Source organism: Hirundo rustica, chromosome 3, assembly GCF_015227805.2.
Source record: "Hirundo rustica isolate bHirRus1 chromosome 3, bHirRus1.pri.v3, whole genome shotgun sequence".
NCBI classification, from domain to species: domain Eukaryota; kingdom Metazoa; phylum Chordata; class Aves; order Passeriformes; family Hirundinidae; genus Hirundo; species Hirundo rustica.
In genome coordinates, this window is record NC_053452.1 from 66,414,260 (window position 1) to 66,436,329 (window position 22,070).

At 45.5% G+C, this 22,070-nt stretch overlaps 1 protein-coding gene and 1 long non-coding RNA gene across 2 annotated transcripts in view; one reads left to right on the top strand and one right to left on the bottom strand.

The window, feature by feature from the left end:
• The window catches only part of SLC35F1 (solute carrier family 35 member F1), a 243,100-nt gene that overhangs the window by 64,434 nt on the left and 156,596 nt on the right, over positions 1-22,070 (bottom strand). The gene's annotated exons all lie outside the window — the stretch shown is intronic.
• Positions 11,213-17,681, top strand: LOC131378517 (uncharacterized). The gene is made up of 4 exons (XR_009207662.1): positions 11,213-11,700; positions 14,239-14,395; positions 15,551-15,660; positions 17,201-17,681. It is a non-coding gene; the product is annotated as an uncharacterized LOC131378517 (long non-coding RNA).

The window sequence follows — 22,070 nt, forward strand, 5'->3', positions numbered from 1 at the left end:
CTGGTCATGAGATCTTCTCTGATCTCCCAGCAAGTACTGTTGCTGATTGTAACCACAAGTGCACCAGTAGGAGTCCAAAAAGCCCTTCTTTTATTCTGTTTTCCTGCTCTCCATTCTCTCCTTCTCCCTCGTAAGATTTTCATGGAAAACCACAGTCAGCCTTCCCACGGTCTGATGGAATGCATCAATTTATTATCCTGCTCTTTACCGTTTTTCATGCATCATGTGTAGTAACACTCATGTATTCTCAATAATTTCATCCTGATAATATTCAGCATTTGCATAGATCTCTGCTTCTCCTAAGTGAGCTAGAAGACAACTCCAATGGGATGATTTAGGTTGTTTATGGGGTTAATAACAATTTGGTTTGGTTTTAAGCATATAGATTTAAATTTGTTTTCTAGAGAGGAAAAAGTAACAAGCCATTTTTAGTTCAAAAACCAGAAACCATCAGGGCTGTGCTGTGTTGTGACAGCAAAAGACTACAGAGTTCTCAAGACAACATCTCTATTTTTTGGTCTCTTCTTATGCCTTGCTCTATTTAATGTTGCTGAAGAGGAATGTGTAATATTGGTCATAAAACAAAAAAAAATTCTCCTTTAGGAGAAAGAATGGGCTAATATATTTCATCTGTATGATACATATGTCACCTTTACAATTGCATCCAAGACAGATAACATCCAGGAAAAACAGCTTTAAATAAACAAAGAAACAAAAAAAAAATCCTTCATTATGTAGGTCCAGGAAAGCATATGCTTTAGCATATGTGTAGTCAAGATACTGAACTACATAGGCTCATTTACTGCCAAATTCTGAGTTTCTTAAACGAACAAGATCCATAATAACTATTCAGATCTGCCGTGATCTGTCATGCATCTCCTCTAAAAAATTCCCGCTTCAAAATAAATGAACTGTATTTGTAACTGCTTTCTTGTTTACATAACTTGCAAATAGAAAAGGCTAAAAAAAATCTTCCTGGGATTCAGACTTCTGCATCAATTTCACCAGTCAAAAAGCAATAAAATTTGCTTAGACAAAATGAACATATTTTTATGAAAATTGATTACTATCTCCAGTGAGAAGAATGTGCAAACATTTTTGCATTAGAATTCTGATATATTTGTTTTACAAGTTTGAGGTTTCATTTTGATTTTTAGTTGATTGATTTTGTATGAGTTTATTTTATTACTTTTTAATAATTTCAGAGAAGGTCAGGAGAAGCAACATGAACTGATGGACTCATGGCCTGATATTTGTAATATAAAATCTGTCAATAGAATAGTTGAAGTACTTAGTATTTTTATCACATTATTTTAATAAACCATACAATAAAGAGATTATTTGATTTCAAAAATAAGGTAAGATGTATCAAAATAAAATAAATAATATTGCAACTAATCACTAGTCAGAATATATAGAGAGCATATTCTGAGATGTGGCTTCACGTTTTCAGTTCTTGCTTCAAACCTTCTGCCTTCCCCTGTCAGAGAAGAGGGCTAAGGCAGATGGATGGCTTCACACAGCAGGAAAGATATAATTCATGCACTATTCTTTATCATCTTATAGAAATCATATTTACCTACTGCAAGTACAGTGTCAGGTAGAGAATTTAGAGTAAATATTGGAATTGAGTCTCTTTTGAAGGAGAGTTTGATACCAACCGGCCTTTAATAGCTCTTGCAATCAGTATTTTGTGAGCTGCAGATGCTTCCAAGTGTTGGTCTGATCTGCGGTCTGAAAAATTCCAGCATTCAAATGCAAAATACTCCCCAAAATAATTATGTACTCTCCTTCTTTTTCCAGTTCACCTTGCATATTACTCCCCCATTTGTACTTTTTTCCCTACACGCCCACTCCAGCTTTACCTTTGCTTTTTCAAACTAATTTGCTACGTTCAAATAAGAATGTATCCCACATTCACACGCCTACCCTTGTGGTTAGCCTGCAGCAATTGAGGCTTACACCTTCCACCACACCACCATTTGTTTGGCAAGTGGCATCAGCCTTGAGCCTCCTATTTCACCTTCTGTGTCAGCAGCTGGCACATGCCTTTATGGCCATGCCCACCAACTCAGCAGATTTACCTGCCCCCAGCAGAAAAGAGCAGGGCTGGCTGTGCCCAGCTTCTCCAAGAGAGCAGCAAATCCCCTCTCCTCTGACAGTTTGACAACCATCTAGGACCCTTTCCAACAATTATATAAAAAGTAAAGTTTTCCAGCCAGCAGAAGTCATGTAGGCATGTCTCTGAGCAATCTGATCTAGCTGAAGAGGTTGCAGAGGGTGTTTGACTAGATGGGCCTTTAAGGTCCCTTCCAACTTGGACCATCTGATGGTTCTATGATTCCAAATGACTCAGCTATCCACAATATCCTCAGCACCTGGAGCATCACAAAGGCTCTGGCTACCTCTTGTCACCCCTACCATCCTCACCAATGCTGCTGCTCTCAAAAGCCAGAGAAAGCTACTCAGCCCCAGCAATAAACACAACGTAAAAATTAGTATTTTGGTATGTAATTTTAAGAGCTGCTTTACTGATACATGAGTTTACATTCAGCTCACTGCAAAATACCAGTAGGTGCTTAAAGAGCAAGACACAGGACTAGACAATACCCCTTCCATCACAAGCTTGCCTCTCCCTTGTCTGTAGGAGAGAAAATGTATGCTGAGAACGAAACTGCGAGACCAAGGAGTTGCAGCTGGGACTGGACTTGGGAAGCATTAAGGGAGAAGGAAAGTTCCTGTATAACTACAGGACTACTGAAATGCTAATCTGGCATACCTTCAGCATTTTTATTCTTGGCATTTCTATTCCAGTAAAAGATACTGGGTTTTCCTTTTCCCTTAATCACTGCTTCATACTGTAGCATGAAAATCTGGAAACCTGGTGTTTTGCACATAAACTTAATTTAGATGGAAGTGAAAGGAACGGAAGGGTGCTGCCTATGATTTGAAAGGTGAGTGGAGTGATGATTATACAAAGAGAACTGAAGAACCACATTTTAAACACCACAGTGCATTAGTACCATTAGCTTCAGCTGAACCACACTATAATTTCATCATATGAGATGAATTCAAGCTTTCTTACCCAGCTATTCCCGTTTTGCAATCCTGTTTTCTTTGAGGCCGGTCTGGATATGAGGAAATTAAGCAAGGGGGAGCCCAAATTCCCAGGCTTCTGGACTAAAAAGGAAAAATTGCTCTTTATATGGGTTAAATGGGAAATCCTTGTTGGGAACGTGCAGGTAATGAATGTCTTGCCAGGTGTATTTCTCAGGTCATCAGTCTTCTAAATATGTGAAAAAACATATTTCAATTTTCTCTTTGAGTCTCCTTGCACAACAGCTCTTCCTGTGGAAATGTGTCATTCCTGACTTTCCAGCAGTGCCTGTATGAAAAGGCCATTGAGTCCTGAAGCCTTACACTCACCCAGGGTTTGAAAAGTTTCTCTGCTATTTCCTGCAATAGGTAGAACTTCTGATGCCAGACTGTCAGCCTAGTGCGTACAGGGGTTTGCTCTGCAGAGTCTCCTGCTCTTCCTCCACACAGGTCCCACTGCCACCTGTCTACTGGAGCTGCCTGGCTCCATGCCCTGCAAGACACCATTCCTGACAACTCCCCTGTCCAACCCTTCCCTGATTTAATAAATGACACCTCAAAAAATGCCCTATGCTCATATTCATGTTTAATTTCTCCTTCTCAGACAAGCAAGGCAGCTCATGAGAGCTCCCACTGACAACTTGTGCTCGCATTTCTCCACATTTCATCCACTCCATGTCTGGCACTTCAACACAAGGCAGAGACTGAGAAAAGGAAGAAGTGCCTACTCAAATATTGCTATGCCTGCTTTATAGTTTAACTGTATCTGCTTGACCATCAGCCTGAGCAGCAAGGTGCAATTTAAATGAATTGTTGTCATTTATACATGAGCTGCCATTTAGCTGTTCATTAGAGGAACACAGCTTTAAAAGATTGTGATGAGTCTGTTAGCTTCCTTTAATAACATCTTTCAAAACCAGCAGTGATATTGTTCTAAAAAAACCCCCTTTTGTACTTCAAATTCTCATCAACTCTATCAGTCCTAAGAGCATTAGCCAAGGTTTGAGCAGTTCATCATCTCTATTACATTCATTTACATGCTATTGTGCTTGACACTGGATAATAAGGGCTTATTCAGCAATACTTCATTTTTTGATCTGGTAAATTTACTACAGGCCTTATTCTTTAAATTGGTTTCATTTTATGTTTATTTTTTCCCCATCACTTGCCTTCTTTTCTTGAAGCTTAGGGCAGCACAGACCTTTGAATGTAAAATAGGAGTGGTAACATTGATCTTTTGGTTATTGTACTTCCTGCTCGGGTTCCCTCGACCAAAGGGTCCCACTCCAAGAACAAAAGGACCTTCTGTTTCCTTCAGATGTGGTGTGAAAGCTTTCATATATAGGCACCATTTACTGGATGACAGACATAAATCATATTTCTAGTGCTGGGTCTATTACCACCAAACACAGAAAACTGGCAGTGGAACCGGAAAAGATCATGTTTTTCCACTGAGATTCACACCCATGTATGGTCCAGTTTAGCAGCATGAGTTTGCCATGACACATGGGGCCCTTCTGGAAAATGTTCATCTGAACCCTTGGAAATGTTTGTGATCTGCTTGTTGTTTAGCAGCCGCCTGCATTAGGCTCATGCTGTGGCCATCACCAACCTTTGGGGGTATTAGAGGCAGTTATTTAGGCTCTGTAAATTAATTTGGTAGAAAAGGACATTGGTTTAGGCATATGGTTGATATTCTCTTCTCCTCTCAAGGTAAATAACCCAGTAACTATGCAAAAGGCAGTTAACAGCTTCTCTTTGGGTTTTATGGAAAACAAACTTATTTTAACATCACCATAATTATGGTAAAACCTTTCCATAAAATGCACACCAGTGTATTTAATTTGTCTAGCTAAATCTGCAAAATACAAGTGCTAGCTTCTACAGAATAAATATATACAGAAACACTAAGCCTGGACAGGGCAGTAAGTATTTTTTCTGCCATTAGTCTGCAGTGCCATGCATGTTACCATGAAGTGGCTTTTGATGCACCTTAATGCTCTTTCCATACAGGTATTCTTGAAGGAAATGGGAGTGATCCCACAGTCGTTACATGCTAAAATATGAGATTGAATGGGGAAGAAAATTACCTGGTCTTTATGATTACCTCCTTTTCTACAGCCAGAAATTAAAAACACATTTAGATTACTTCACATTTGGAACAGTCCTGCTACAAAAAATGAAGACAAGCGAATTCCATCTGCTAGGTCAAGCTTCCCATCCCCCGTCCCTGAAAATCACCAACCCAAATGTCACTTGTCTGAGTTGCTTCTCACAGAAGGCAAACCATATGCTACATTCCCAGTGTCCGTGCACTTCTGCAGCTTCTAAATGGCCAACTCCGCCGAACGGCTGTTGGCCACGTTTTGGTTCTCTTCCAGCGCTGAAAGGCAGAGGGTAGGAGATGTCCTGCTGCTATTCTCCTTTCATTTAGAAAATGGAGAGGCTGTCTGGCTGCCAACTTGTCAGTGCAAATAAGTCCCCTCTGCAGACTCTATGAGATGAATCCCAATGTGAAAACTTTTTACATATGAATTGCTTTGCAAGGAGGGCTTCACTCTTTTCAGAACAAATAAGAAAAAAGAACAACATAAAGGAAGTGAAAAAATAAAGAACCTGTACTGGAAGGTCACTTCAAAGGAAAAAAAGTCCACATGGCTTCTTTCTCCTGTTCAGTTTCTTTCTTTTTCCACAGCTGGCTCTCCAGCATCTACACGTGGCTCCCCTGACTACAGCATCTTAGTCACCACAAGCCTCATCAGTGTACGATTAATTACTCCTGTTAATCAAAGCGGAAAGGCTGAAGGAGCTACAGTGCCCGGCAGATCAGTAATGGAAGCTCTTACTCTCACCAGGGCAGAATGCCCTCCGACAGCCCACAGTGAGCAAAGACAAGGAGAGCTCATAGCTATCCAATTTTCAGCAGCCGAGGCAGAATGGCCAGCTGAAAGGCGTATCAGTCCGTAAAAGACAAACGCTCGTCCTGGAAAATCACCAGCACTGCAAATGGTAGCCAGGACTGTGGTTATATTAAATCAATATTGTCAGTTACATTATTAAATATTAATCTAAGATATTAAAAAAGGGAGCATTCCTCTGCCTCTGCCAGAGACAGCTTGTGTAATCACACGCAAATCACTTCATTTCAGTTCTTCTCAAATTCCCATCTGTAATACAGATAATAATATTTTCAACCACTTTAAGCAAGCTCGTCTCTCTGGGCAGGCTCCCATACCACCTCTCCTAATACACATCCACATCTTCACAGAGACAGGCACCTCCAGAGCCAGTGTCATGTTACAGAAGAGACACGGCACTGAAGCTCCATGGTCTCACCAGCTCTTGCTGGTTGCAAAGGGGGAATAGATTGGGATAAAAAGAGCAAAAGGGTAGACTGGAGTGCTTTAGGTAAATTTTTTTTCTTACAATCAGCTGACAGAAAAGCACTGTGCTCAGCCACTGAAAACAGCTGTTGAGACAGACACCGAGGTGTTATTAGCTCTCTCGGAGGATTCACAGTGCTGAGGGAATGCAATGCAAAAATGGGTGACAGTGACACAGAGTTGTCAAAAAAACACCCATGCAGGACCACACTTATTTCTGTCACAGAAAAAAGGAGCACTAAGGGCAGGATAGAGGTACCAGATACCACATTTAGAGATTCCCTGCTCAAGCAAGGTCTTGCTAGAGTATGCTGCCCAGGACTGCATCTAGATGGCTCTGGAGTGATATTCTGACCTAACAACACGTATATATGAAAGAACATAGACAACAAGTGCAAGTAAATCACAAAAATGCCATCTCAGCACATACTTCCTATTTCTGCCAACAGTATTTTAGCACCCCAGAATACTGCTGAAGCCTAAACTCTTTATTAAAGTCAAGCACTTCCCTAAATTGCCTGCTGAATTGAGATGAGCTGATGAAATGTGATCCTGGAATATAATAACTGAAGGGCTGTCTTTGTCCCTAGACAGTCATGGAGGAATTATGTTCTTTATGCTCTTGAGAAATTCCTGTACCATATTTATTTCTGTCTTCCTAAGGATATGCTGTGGATGGAACACCAGGTGAAGTGACAGTGGCTCAGCAGAAGGACGCTGGGTGAGGTGGTGCCCAGGCCTGACATGACCCAAGCAGAGTCAAGCTTGGATAGCAATGCATAGAATAACTCTACAATAAAGCCTGTTTGTGGTGATAATTACAGTTCTCTAGGAAAGGAGTCCATGTTTTCCAAGATTTTGTGATTTTATGGTGGACTCTTAGCCATATATTATTAAGAATTTGTAGAGAAAGAAAATATGAGAAAAAAGAGACACTGTTGATGGGTTAGTGTGACTTTGTTTACAATGGCTGATCCTGTCCATTAAAATAAAATTGAAGCTGAACAGAAACAAGCAAGTTAATGTCTGTAATACAATAATTGCCAGCAGGGCATCTATGTCATAAATCTGCATAAATCTGAGAGATCTAAATCATAAAAGACAGATTAGTTTTTATTACTTCTCTCCTAACACGACAATTTCAATGGCCAATTATTTTCTAACATGTTTGCCGTAGGCATCGCACAGAATTTATGTCGCTTCTTTAAGCCAAGACTCTCACAAACACAGATGTCAAGACTTGCATTTGTTACTATGTCTCATCTGAAGGCCAGGATCAGTAAGAATAAAGCTTTCAGAGATAGCTATTTGTGTGGGGTGATAAAGTAATCAAAAATAAAGAGATGCATAGTTGCAGGTCAGTGACAGAAAATTTTGGCCACTAATACAATGATTTGAACAAAAACGCCTTAGTGCAAGATCTGAACTTCAAGTGGAAAGTCTCAGAAATTAATGATGCCACATCAGACAGGGTCACACTGTTCCCACCCAGTCTCAGAGGGAGAATGGACTGCTCTTCTTTGGGGGGCCTCTATAAAGGACACGTGGGAGGTGCAGGACTGATCTCCCACCCTGGGGAAAGACAGCAGGAGTGAGAAGGGCTGTGGGATGCCTACACTGATTTGAAGCTATGGATCTGGTATTCCAACACATGGTGGGGACCACTAACAGGGAAAACACTTGTGCCACTGTCTTCACAGGTGGGTTGTGGATACATCACCCTCCAGCAAAGAGCAGCTTAGCCTGGTGCTGCCCCAACACAGCTGCCTACATTGCTCTGCACCCCTGCTGTCACTTGGGTGAGGTGAGACTGTCACCACTTCTGGGACACAACTGCAGGAAAGTAAAGGAGAAGACATCTATTCTCTTTTGCAAGGGATTGGCTGGAGAACCAGAGAGGAAGAGAGCAGGGAGCACCAGCTGAAATACCTTCATGTCCAGACACCAGCTAGGAGCCAGCCAGATTCTGCTCTGGTTTTGTGAGTGGGCCTCCCCAGAGCTGCTCCATCTGTACTTGTTTCACTGCCCATTTGGCTGATCCCAGCATAGCTGCCCAGACTTGCTGCCCATCAGTCAGGCCCTGAGGGCTGTGATGGGAAAGCACCAGGCTAAGGGCTTTTATTGAATTGAACAAAATTACAATGGAGGTTCCAGAGGTGAGGAACACAGCACCAGTCTTATTTCTACCATTTACTGTATTTTCATTTTATTTACAGTTTGTCTTTGTCCTACCTGTTACTGTAACTATTAAGATACATCTACAAATGCTGGTCCAGACTTTCAGCCAGCCCTTTAAGACCTAAAGGATTATATTCCAACATAATAAAATCCTCCTTTCTCTGCAGAAAATGACAACCTTCTACCTGCTCACCTGACAGTGGAACCATAAACCACTGTAATTGAAGTCCAGGAGCATGCCTGACACAGAGATTGGGGGGTTTTTTTGCTGCTCTCTATTAAAACAAAAAACAGAACCAGAGACAGGTTTTGCTGCTAAGAACTAACACAATTTATCCACAGGTTATTTTCTTCTGTTCAGTGCTATGTTTCCTTAATCTATAGTAAATTGTTCAACAGACTTCTGACTTCTTTGAGTGGTATCTGGCAGCTAACTGGTACTCAGACCAAACTTCTCCCCAGCCCACAATGACAGCATATCATTGGTTCTAGTACCCAAAATCAGGTAAATTTCTGAAATTAGGGAAACCTTATGAATGTTCTGCTTTGAAATTAAGTGGTGAGATCCAGCAACTATTGTGCAGTTTTTCCTTCCACCATCTCCATGTTATTCCCAACCTGGAATGCTCTGAAAGGCAACAGTCAAATAGATCTCCTGTGGGACTGCAGTCTTTAATTGGGAATGGGACCGATTTCCTTCAAGGCTGTTCTCAGAGAAGGCAAAACCCCAATTCAACTCTTGCTTTCCCCCAAGGGAGCGAAAAAGAGAAAGGAGCCAGGGTAAACAATAGCTTCAATCAGCCACACATGCATGAAACAAAGGCAATTTTTTTTTGCTGCACAGCCAGAAGAGGAGGGGTCTGACTGGCATTCAGACTCTGCAGCATCTCAGTGTGGGAGAGAGGTCTTCTGCAGTCATTACTCTCCTACGGCGCTTGTTATTGACAGCGCTTTCAGCTGACTCTGGCAGAGAATAAAAGTATGCCTCTCAGTAATATCATTCACTTTCCCTGCTTGCTGTTCCCCCTCTCTGTGCCTCTTCCAGAGCACATGTGCAGCTGACACCGAGTGAACATGGTGACCTTCTCTGAATATGCATAAATGCTAAGGATTGTCTGATTTTTTTTCTCTGCTGCCATGGCTGAAGCAATAGCCTGGCCAGCATTTTGCTGATGAAAGAATGCACCAGTTTGCAACTGTTAGCCCACAGATGGCCAACTCAGAAGTCTGGCATCCAGGCTCGTATTTAGTCTCATAAGCAATTTAGAAAGCACATAGTTAAAACTGATGAGACACTGATGGTCAAATAATGTGCATCTACTTTCATTTTCTTAAAACAGTTGAGAGATACATCAATATGCTGAGCATGGAATAGACAGCAGGAAGAAGAAAATTTTTGTTACCAAATTATTTTTTAGAATTTAGTTCTGTAGTGGTTGGCAGTCAGAGTGTGCATGACTGAAGTATATTGGACGTAAATGCAGATTAAAGAACAGGCTTTATTCCCACTGGAGCTATGTAGATCCAATACTCCTGAACTTCTGTAGGTTATACACATTAAAAAGGCAGATTCACCATCTCCATCCCTTTAAAATTGAAATGGGGGTGTCCTCACAATGATAAGAGTAAACATAATTAATTTTGCTCTTGATTGTTGAGCACAATGCTCTTTAGTTGCTTTCAACTTCTTAGCACTTCAGATTATATTATCCATTAAAAGTTAAAGGCTCACTTCTTAGTTTTAATAGAAAATGATTAGTATATTATTTACATTTTAAGACCAGAATATCTAAAATAAATATAAAACTGATTAAAATAGCAGAAGAAACAGTATTGAGGTCTGCTGAGCCTTATTTGCTCTTCTCGTAGTCATTGTTATGAGGAAGACAAAGAAAATGAACAGTGCCATTGTCTGATGAGTGCATTTACACTGGATTTGCTTCAAGGACTTTATAACACAAAAGTAAGGGTTCAATTAATCACAGACAAAATTTTAAGAAATCAGTAAGTCAGTGAAGTATTTGGGAATGTCATTGTACATTCACTATTGATGGTCTGCCACCCTTGTAGGACAAGTCATTCTTTGTGGTGGTGTGAGAATTGTTTTATTAAGTTATTAAGTTATTTTTGTAAGATTTTTAAGTTATTTTTATAATGGTTTAGTTCGCTGTATACCCCTGTGTTCTGCATTGGTTTTCCCTTCTGCATCGGTTGTTTTGTCTATTGTAAAACCCGACGTTTTCTGTCATTCATCCCTTCCCTGCACCTGTCGCTGTCAATCCCCGCCCCCCCCCTCCTCGTGGTCGCCTGCCTGCCACTCAGAGACCCTTCCCTGGCTTCTAGAATCCTCCAGGAGGGGTGCTGAGTGATAGGCTGGGGCCCGGGAGACCCCCTCCCCTCATTTTGTGATTGGTCCCCAGCTCCATGGTTCACACCCCCGGTTAACCCCCCCGATTCCTGTGACTGGCTGACCGGTTGTCACCACCCCTGTTTCCACCCCACTTTAAAAGCTCGTGCACGCCTGCCCCCAGGGTCTCTTCTGGGCTGTGGGTCAGAGAGTGCTGAGCCCCGTGCTGCCTCTCCCCCCGAATAAAATCCTGTTTAACTGAGCCCAGAGGAGTCCGCCTTTTGATTAGCTGCCGTGGGTTGCATACGCCATCTGCTGGCCGTCGCTGAGAGGGGAACCAAGACCCACAGGGAGGAGGTGGCTCACCCGACTTGCCACCCCGACCTCACCCGTTGCCGCGGTGCAGGAGACTGAGCTAGCCCGTGGCCGCGCTCATCAGCGCGAGGAACAGCACCGCGACAGCGGTTGGCGCCCAGTTCGTGGGGCCCCCACCCTCAGGACACGAGGCGGACCCCGCGGCACGGACTGAGGCTGCAAGAGCCTGAAGAAAAGTCCTTGGACGCCCCGCTACCCTTGGTCGAGCGGCTTCGTAAGATCACGCTCCCAAGGGACGAAGAGGACAGCCTGAAGCGCCCAGCAGGTCCTCTTCAGGCAGCTAATCTCGAGACCCCAGGCTTTATCGCATCCCAGGAGGGGGTAAGCCTTCTTCGTGAGGGGGCTTACTTTCGGAGGGTGCTCCCGGTGTGGAGACCCTAATTTCGGGAGGGATCCTCCAGGAGTGGGGGGGATCCCAGGCTGCGCAGCTCGGGGGGGTGGTGGTTAGCCTCATCCCCCTGCGGATTACTCTCCTCGGGGTGCTCTTTTGTTCTTTTTCGTTTTGTAAACTTTAAGTTTCGGGCAGTTGTCTTTTGGGTGGAAGTGTCCACAGGGGTTTTAGACACTGCGATTTTATTTTTCGGTGCGGACCCCCCGGGTTTGAGTTTCAGGTTTTGCCCGGTTTTAGGGGAGTGACCTCCGCGTTCGTTTTCTGTTAAGTTTGCTTTTGTCTGGGTGTCATCGAGTGGGCAGCAGGCAAGGGGGATTTGTTAGGTGTCCCCGAGCCCCTGATTTTGGTTTCGGTTTCGGAGAGATGGGCGCAAAACTCTCCGCTGCCCAAAAAGGTGTGTATTATAGTTTTAAGTCGGTTGTGGAGCTCGCCCAGTTAAAGGTTTCGAGGGGCGAGCTCAAGGGGTTTGTGAGGTGGCTTTTCCTGCACTTTCCTCGTGTGTCCCCGGAGCAGGTGTACAGCCCCAAGTTTTGGAGGGTTGTACAAAACAAAATCCATGATCTGGTGCTCCAAGGGAACAAGCAAGCCACAAAATTCCTTAATCTGGCTGTGCAGCTCTCAGCAGCTGCTTCAACTACCACCAAGGGAGTGCAGAAAAAGCCCAGTTTTAGGCAAACCTCCCCCTGTTCTCCCTGTCCCCGTTCCCCTTCCCCTTGTCCCCAGAAGGGAATTCTGAAGGGAGCAGCAGGACCCCAACCTGCTGGCTCAGGCTCCCCCAGGAATTCTCAACCCCCCCGCCCGGGCAGTCCTAGCCAGACTGCTCGGGGTTTCTTGGGCATCCCTGGCTGGGATGCTCAAGAATTCCACCCTTCCCCATCTTACCCAGTTAATAAACCTCGTGTTAGATTTAGTCTAGCTGAGACTCCCCAACCACAAAATGGCTCCCCTACCCCTTATCCCCAAGATGGAGGAGACCGCATGGCACGGTTTTCCCCATCCCCCTCTTCCTCTTCTCTAAATCCTTTTCTTCCTGCCCCAAACTCTTCCAACCCCTTCCTTTCCTATACTCCTCCCCTTCATAAAAGGGCTCCGCCCATGCCTCCTCCCTCATCGAAAACTCCACCCTCAGCTCCTCCCAGCTACTCCTCCCACGGGAACGCCCACATGACATCATCGGGTTCCCAAACCACGCCCCCTGCCGGAAGACCTGCCTCCTGGGCTTCCGGTTCCCACGCTCCCCCTGCTGGTTCCCACGCTCCCCCTTCCGGTTCCCACGGTCTGGGCCCGGAGGGGGCGGGGCCAGGGCCTGAGCCTGCAGGGATGCATGAGCCTTCCCCTGTTCCTTCGGTATCCCCAGTCGTTTATAAGGGCTCCCGAGGAGGGCAGCGGGTCCGAGCGATCCATCACCCGTTCCCCCAGTCCACCATCCGGGATCTGTGCAAGGCCCATCGAGATTATGGGCGGGACAGCCCCTATTTCAGGGGTTTGCTCCGTTCAGATCTCGATGCTGCTGTCGTTATTCCTGCAGACCTGAAGCAGCTGTTCTCCTGCCTGCTTGACTCAACAGAGTTCAAACTGTGGGTGGCAGCATGGAGGCAGCAACTCAGGGAGGCCTTGCCCAGTCTCCTCCGAGACCCGGAGACTGCGGTGGACGACAACGGGAACCCCCTCACTTTAGAACACCTTATGGGTGAGGGGAGATGGGCCGACCCATCGGACCAAACCTCAGATATCCCCATCAAAGCCCTCCAGACTGCCAGGGAGCATGCGGTCTCCGCATTTTTTGGAATGGTGCCAGACGGCCCGGTCGTACCCTATTACAAGATCATGCAGGGGGCCAAGGAAGGTTTCACTAAGTTCGTCGAGCGGCTCACCCGAGCAATCGAGGTGCAAGTAACGGAAGTGGCAGTAAGGGATGGGATCTTGAGGGAGATGGTGTTTGCAAATGCAAATAATATGTGCCGGAGTGCAATTTTGAGTCTCCCTCTGGACCCACCTCCGACCCTTCCAGATATGCTCAGGGTGTGTCAGCTAAAGGTCCCCTACATGCAGGGAAACGACCGGGAAGGGAAATCAATAACACCGAGAGTTTCAGCAGTGTCTGGCACCCAAGGACCGACACGCGGACCGTATGTGCCCCAGAAGAACCGGTGTCTAATCTGCCGGGAGCCCGGGCACTGGGCGAACACCTGCCCACTGCGGGATGCCGTGGAAGCTTTGAAAAAGAAAAGGGGGGAAGGCGGGGGGAGTGGGAACAGGGGAGGGTCGGGAGATAGCTCCCGACAGTTAAACTAAGGGGGGAGCGCAGGTCCGCCCGGCGCGAAGATAGAAATAGGGCGGACCGAGCAGCAGGGGAGGGGGAAGAAACATCTAGCGCCAATGATACGCTGCCTTTCACTGAGACAGACAATAATACCGGATGTGACACACCGAACTTGACATACAGTACTGACCATGACCTTTCAAAGCCAATTTTAGTAACATCATCAAGGCATGAACCTTATCGGCTGCGGCTCACCGAAGCGCTCTATCTGAGGACGGCGGATTGGACCTTCCTTTCCATAAACACCAAAGAACAAGGAGCCTGGCCAGTCCAAGGAAAGGAGCTTGTCATCATCGGGGACTGTAAGTACACCCCGCAAGAGGTCGAGATTCTTCCAGGGGTTCTCGTCAACAACCCCGGAGATCTCGTCCTCTGGCTGCGCTGCACCCATCCACCCACATTTATTCCTAAGGGACAGGTGATCGCACAAATCATCCCTACCCGGGGACCGAACAACACCCCGGTGGCTTGCCCTGTGCAAGCCATCACTGAAGAAAGGCCCCGGGTAGACTGTGAGTTCAGGGTGGGCGGGGAAACAATTAACATCACTGGTCTTTTAGACACCGGGGCATATGTGACTGTTGTGCCAGCCCAGGATTGGCCGTCACATTGGGCTCTGCAGGACGTGGCTGGACACGTTCAAGGTGTCGGAGGGTTGCAATTGGCGAGACAATCCAGGAGCATAGTGCAAATTAAGGGGCCAAAAGGACAATTGGCTAACATCCGTCCTTTTGTTTTAGATTATAAGGAGCCTCTGCTTGGCAGAGATCTCATGTCACAATGGGGGGTCAAAATTGATATACCCGACCCCTCAGTGGAAATTTCCGCAGCGTCCATTGACGAGCGTCCCACCAAGAAACTTAATTGGCTGACGAACAAACCAGTTTGGGTGGAGCAATGGCCGCTTTCAAAACCTAAATTAAAAGCGCTCGAGGAGCTCGTGAAGGAGCAATTGGCCAAGGGCCACATTGTAGAAACCGACAGCCCTTGGAATTCCCCAGTTTTTGTGATTCAAAAGCCGGGGAAGGACAAGTGGCGGCTCCTTCAAGACCTCCGCCAAATTAATAATGTTATCGAAGACATGGGGTCTCTCCAACCTGGGATGCCTTCCCCGACTATGCTCCCCCAAAATTGGCAATTGGCTGTAATAGATATAAAAGATTGCTTCTTTCAAATTCCTCTGCACCCTGACGATGCCCCACGTTTTGCTTTCTCGGTTCCCACCATCAACCGGGAAGCCCCGAGGAGACGCTATCACTGGCGAGTTCTCCCGCAAGGGATGAAGAACTCACCTGTTATCTGCCAGTGGTATGTGGCCTCCTTGCTGTCCCCTGTCCGCGCAGCCGCGGGACAGGCCATCATCTACCACTACATGGATGATGTCCTGGTGTGCGCCCCGAATGATGACATGCTTTCCCATGTGCTTGGTCTGACAGTCGATGCACTGGTTGCTGCAGGGTTTGAGCTACAGGAAGAAAAGGTTCAGCGGATGCCGCCCTGGAAGTACCTCGGGCTCGAAATCGGAAGGCGGACCATTGTTCCCCAAAAATTGGCAATTCGAACAAAAGTAAGTTCCCTTGCAGATGTCCACCAGCTGTGTGGGAGTTTGAATTGGGTAAGGCCCTGGCTAGGTCTCACCACCAACGACCTAGCCCCCCTTTTTAATTTATTGAAAGGGGGAGAGGAGCTGAGTTCTCCTAGGGCGCTTACCCCTGAGGCAGAAAAGGCTTTGGAAAAGGTGCAGGACGCTATGTCCAAAAGGCAAGCTCACAGAATTGACCCAGAGCTTCCTTTCAAATTCATAATAATGGGAAAGTTGCCACACCTCCATGGGATGATCTTCCAATGGAAGAGCATCCCGAAGAAGGACCGTGAAGGGAATGATCCACTCTTGATCATAGAGTGGGTCTTCCTGAGTCATCATCGGTCCAAGAGGATGACCCGGCCACAGGAGTTGGTTGCTGAGCTGATCCGGAAGGCAAGGTTCCGGATCAGAGAATTGGCCGGTTGTGACTTCGAATGTATTCACATCCCAATTGGCTTGAGATCGGGCCAAATTTCAAAAGCTATGTTGGAGCATTTGCTTCAGGAGAATGAAGCACTGCAATTCGCTCTGGACTCCTTCACTGGGCAAATTTCTATTCATCGGCCTGCCCACAAAATTTTTAATTCAGAAACTAAATTTATACTATCACTCAAAGAGGTTCGCAGTAGGAGGCCCCTCAAGGCTCTAACCGTTTTTACAGACGCGTCTGGAAGGTCCCACAAGTCAGTTCTGACTTGGAAGGACCCTCAAACTCAGCAGTGGGAGGCTGATATTGCCGAGGTGGAAGGATCACCTCAAGTCGCTGAGTTGGCCGCTGTTGTTAGGGCATTTGAGCGGTTTCCCGAACCCTTTAATCTGGTCACAGACTCCGCCTATGTGGCGGGGGTGGTATCCAGAGCAGATCAGGCGATTTTACAGGAGGTGTCCAACATAGCACTTTATGACTTGCTCTCGAAATTAGTTAGATTGGTTTCCCACCGAGAGCAACCCTATTTTGTGATGCATACGAGATCACACACCGATTTGCCAGGGTTCATCGCAGAGGGGAACAGGAAGGCTGATGCCCTTGCTGCCCCCGCTGAGATGGCCCCCCTGCCAAACATCTTTATGCAGGCGAAACTCAGCCACCAGCTCTTCCACCAAAACGCGCCTGGCCTTGTTCGCCGTTTCCACCTTACGCGGGAACAGGCCAGAGCGATCGTGGCCGCGTGTCCATCATGCTCCCAGCAGGCTGTTCCAACTTTACATGCAGGGGTTAATCCCCGAGGGCTGAGGAGCTGTGAGGTGTGGCAAACGGATGTCACACACTTCCCACAATTTGGACGACAAAAGTATATTCATGTATCCGTGGATACCTTTTCTGGAGCCGTGTTCGCCTCTGCCCACACAGGGGAGAAGGCCAGGGATGCCATAAAACACCTCATCCACGCCTTCTCCTTCATGGGCATTCCGAGAGAACTGAAAACCGATAACGGCCCGGCGTATAAATCCAGGGAGCTTCGTAGCTTCCTGCAGCAATGGGGGGTGGAGCACAAGACCGGCATCCCCCACTCCCCCACAGGCCAAGCCATGGTTGAGAGGACCCATGGGACCATCAAGCGTGTACTACATCAGCAGCAGAGGGTCCTCAAGACAGAGTCACCATCAGTCAGGCTGGCCAGAGCTTTGTTTACCATTAATTTCCTGAATTGTTCTTACGAAGGTCTCAATCCGCCCATCGTCCGGCACTTCGGTGCCAGCTCGCTGTTTGGGGTCAAAGAACGACCGCAGGTCATGGTCAGAGATCCTGGGTCTGGAGGGACAGAAGGGCCACACGATCTGGTCACGTGGGGACGTGGGTACGCCTGCGTGTCCACCCCCACGGGACCAAAATGGATTCCAGCTAAGTGGGTGAGGCCCTATGTTCCCAAAAGCCCAGGGTCTGGCAAAATCAACAGTCTGCAAGTCACCATGGCAGCGTGGAGGCGGAAAAGGAAAACATTGAACGAGGAGAGCTGAACATCAGCTCCGGGCGGAGTCATCCCTTTCCCTGCTGTGTCAAATTTAAGTAACATCTTTGTTTAGTGTCTTTCAGTTTTTCATAACAGCAACCCGAGCCGGATTCCCCGCTCCGAGGAGGTTCCACCTAGCCCTCGGAGCCTTGGCAACGCTCAGCCTGAGTCTCCCAGTCGTCGGATGGCTGGTCCACCAACCGAACAACTACACCACCATCCGACAAGTGACCAACCTCAAAAGGGAGACCAAGGACTAGCTGGGCGGACTGCCTTCTAATTGGGGAATCTCCGGTTGGGCTTCATCTATGATAAAACTGGGTTGCTGTGTTTGTTTGTTTTATTACTTGTTATCCTTGCGTTCGGTGTACAAAAAAGATGATGTATAATTTGGTTTCTGCCACCTCACACTCCCCCACAGTTAACCATGTCACCATGCCATCAGAAGAGGACCATGAGGAGGAAGGACTGGAGTTGGAAGAGGTGCTGGAGGGGACCCCAGAAGACGGAGAACGAAATCCGGATGAAGAAGAGCATGGACTGGGGTACCCAACGCAGCATCACTGACCTCCCTCCTCCATTCCAGTCCCACTCCTCTTGAAAAAACAAAAAAGGGGGAGATGTGGTGGTGTGAGAATTGTTTTATTAAGTTATTAAGTTATTTTTGTAAGATTTTTAAGTTATTTTTATAATGGTTTAGTTCGCTGTATACCCCTGTGTTCTGCATTGGTTTTCCCTTCTGCATCGGTTGTTTTGTCTATTGTAAAACCCGACGTTTTCTGTCATTCATCCCTTCCCTGCACCTGTCGCTGTCAATCCCCGCCCCCCCCTCCTCGTGGTCGCCTGCCTGCCACTCAGAGACCCTTCCCTGGCTTCTAGAATCCTCCAGGAGGGGTGCTGAGTGATAGGCTGGGGCCCGGGAGACCCCCTCCCCTCATTTTGTGATTGGTCCCCAGCTCCATGGTTCACACCCCCGGTTAACCCCCCCGATTCCTGTGACTGGCTGACCGGTTGTCACCACCCCTGTTTCCACCCCACTTTAAAAGCTCGTGCACGCCTGCCCCCAGGGTCTCTTCTGGGCTGTGGGTCAGAGAGTGCTGAGCCCCGTGCTGCCTCTCCCCCCGAATAAAATCCTGTTTAACTGAGCCCAGAGGAGTCCGCCTTTTGATTAGCTGCCGTGGGTTGCATACGCCATCTGCTGGCCGTCGCTGAGAGGGGAACCAAGACCCACAGGGAGGAGGTGGCTCACCCGACTTGCCACCCCGACCTCACCCGTTGCCGCGGTGCAGGAGACTGAGCTAGCCCGTGGCCGCGCTCATCAGCGCGAGGAACAGCACCGCGACAATTCTTAAGTCATCTTTATATTGCCCTCTTCCCACTTCTATCAGTGAACTTGAACATTTCTTACATTTCTTTCATTTGCACTTACACTCCAGCTAGTAGGCTCACACAATCTGTTGGCCACTGACTCCTTGGCTGTTACAGCTGGAACAATGCTTCCAAATGACTGTAACCACCAGTGCCACCAACAAAGAGAGCTGTCACTAGAGGACATGAAGAGAAAACGATGCTCACACACTCTTTGACTCTAAGGAGAAGGTTGAAGAACTTCTATTATTTACAAAAACCTCACTTATGTGGGTTCTGAACAATGACCAGGGATTGGAGAACAAGGTTACCACCTCTCCATCCCACTGGCCAGGCTAGAAGTCCATCAGTTGACTCTCACCAGAAAGGAATGTGGAAAACAAAATGTTTACAGTACAGACTGCGAGAATTCAGCTACAGAGCTGTAAACATCTCACAGAAGCTCACATAATATAGCAACAGAGACCTGCAGCAACTTCACTCTTGGGCCTGTGATGCTTACCACTTGCACCAGATCACCTGTAAACCCCACCAAACACCCAATTCTCACAGGATACAAACTGCTATAGCTAAATTAGAGGAACTGTTGATTTATAGTATGCAATTCATATCTGTCTTTAAATCCTGAACACAAATCTTCCTGTAAGCGACCAGAGCAATAGGAAAATTTTCCTTGCAAAAGCTTAAAAATAATCTAGGATTCCATTTTAGGTTGCTTGTCATTACTGTTGATTAAAGTCTTGGAGATTTTGCAACAGGAAGGTAGTTTAACAGAGTCAAACACAAGACTGTCATGGCAGGGATGAAGGATCAGAAATCATCTCTGGTGGTCAGTATTATTGCTAATAACTGCCATGTCTTAAGCAAATGAAAATAATTAGCTCCCAGTAAGAGAAAGGAGATGAAGCAGGCAGCTGGAGAATGAGAGGAAAAGAGGCAAAAAAGGAGCATTTATAAGGACTTGTGTCAGGAAACAGAGGTAAAGAATTCATCAGCACTGAGGTTTTTAGTGAGCGTTCAGCAAACCTGCTATTATACCACAGTTAGTTAGATAAAGTGATAAAAACCCAGCCGAAAAAAATCACCACCAAGTTTGTTTGCTTTACTAACAGCATAGTGAAAGAAGAGTCACTGGCACAGCTTTGTTGTCCAGTGGAAGAAGTGAGCATCTGCTTTTGCTGTGACCCCAAGAGACACTTGTCCTCTTACAGTCTGCACTGCAAGGTCCAGATAAGATGCCTGAAAAGTTAGTCATGAAAGAAAGAAAAGAACGACTGAAAGACTGGGGAGCCTGGAAAGAAAGAAAAAGCCCAACCCTCTAATAAAACCAAATTAAAAGTAACAGTCAAAATCTGCTAGGAGTATTCATTACCAAGGCTAAAAGTTATTGAAAACTTTAATAGATAATTCAGCATATCTTCTTTAACTGTTAAGCTGCCTTAAAAATTTGTGTGGCATAGCAGCCACGTAGCAATTTTTCTGTTTTGTGGCAAATTAAGACAAAAAGTGTTAGTGCCAAGTTCTGTAAATAACCCTTGAGCACTGGTAAGAAATTAAATAAGTCATGCTTTATTCCACTATTAGATATATAATCCAAGGGCACGAGGTGTCACATCATGCATGACTTCATAGCAAGTGACTTAAAAGAACCAACACCCAGTTTATTTTGATGTAAAAACTATATATTGCAATTCACATATAAACCCCAACAGTTTCATTTTGGAAAATATTGAAAGGGTAATCTTTTAAAGAATGAAACAGTGTGAAACATTGGAGAAAAATACCAAGTTCCTGAAACATTTCACTGCTGCTGATCAATATTTTCTTTGTAAAGCACTGCATGCTCAAAACCAGGGGAAATAAACTCTGTTCAAACCCAAATACCTTTGAATAGAGGCAAAACTAAAGTTCAGAGTTTGCTTTCCAACTCATATTTTAATTAAACAACTCAACAAAATACAAGAAAATTCAAAACTATTTATATTTTTAGTAATAACATTTGAATAGTAACCTAGAAAACAGCACAAACCAATCAGATCTATAAAATACATCTTCCTCTATAGAACTAAAAAGGCAATTTTGGGTTTCATCAGAGGAAGATGAAGGAGCTGCTATTTAACACAACATTTGCTTATATCTTCAGAGCAATTTTTCATTTGAATTGTTTCAAGTAACAGCTGATTGTATTCACGCACACAGCAGTAAATTAAACAAGTGAAAAGAAGTAACAGAGCCTTCAAAAACCAGTATGTGCAAATTGCCCTTTTAATTAGTATTAACTGAAGACAAAAAAAAAAAAAAAAAAAGGTTGGCTGATATTGATTTTTAAATCAAGGGTCAAGTCTAGCTGTTGCTCAATGCCAAAGCAATCCTTATAGGATAACTGTGATCACTTCCATGATGAACATGTCTAAGCCAAAACTCTGGTCTTTGTGGACAGAGCAACTACAGAAAACTGGTATTAGTAAAAGCTTTTAATGAGACTGGTAAAAATCCCAAACAAACCAAACGAATGTAAGGTTCTTTTGTTTTTCTTTCATTACCTAAAAGGGAAAGTTTTCTTTTCTGAACAGGTGATTAATGGACTCCCACTCGAAGGCAAAGGATATATTTTGACAAAGGATGTGTGAAACCAGGCCTGGTCCCAGCCTTGGGCTGTCTTTTCTGCTTCCACACTGCAGGATCCTGCTCACACATATATCAGATAGAAGATGCTTCCTGATAAGAATAACCTTAGCTGATCTCAGACTTCATGTGGGAATAAAAGGGCAAGAAAAGGAAAGATAGAGCAAAACCGAATCTGACATGGGACAGATTACACTGCAAGGAAGGCATCTTTCTGTTCTCTTATGCTGAGAAGCAGCAGGTACAGCTAGAAGGTTCTGGGAAACTCCTTTAATATGAAATTCTGGACTCAAACATCTACTGCCTTAAAACCCTCTTACTGAACACTATTTTGCCCAATTGGTTTTATGTGTTCTATAGCTCAGCCTGTGAAGGACTATATTATGCATGATTTCTTACATGATTACATTATATAAATCTGCACTGCACTAACACAGAAGTCAAATG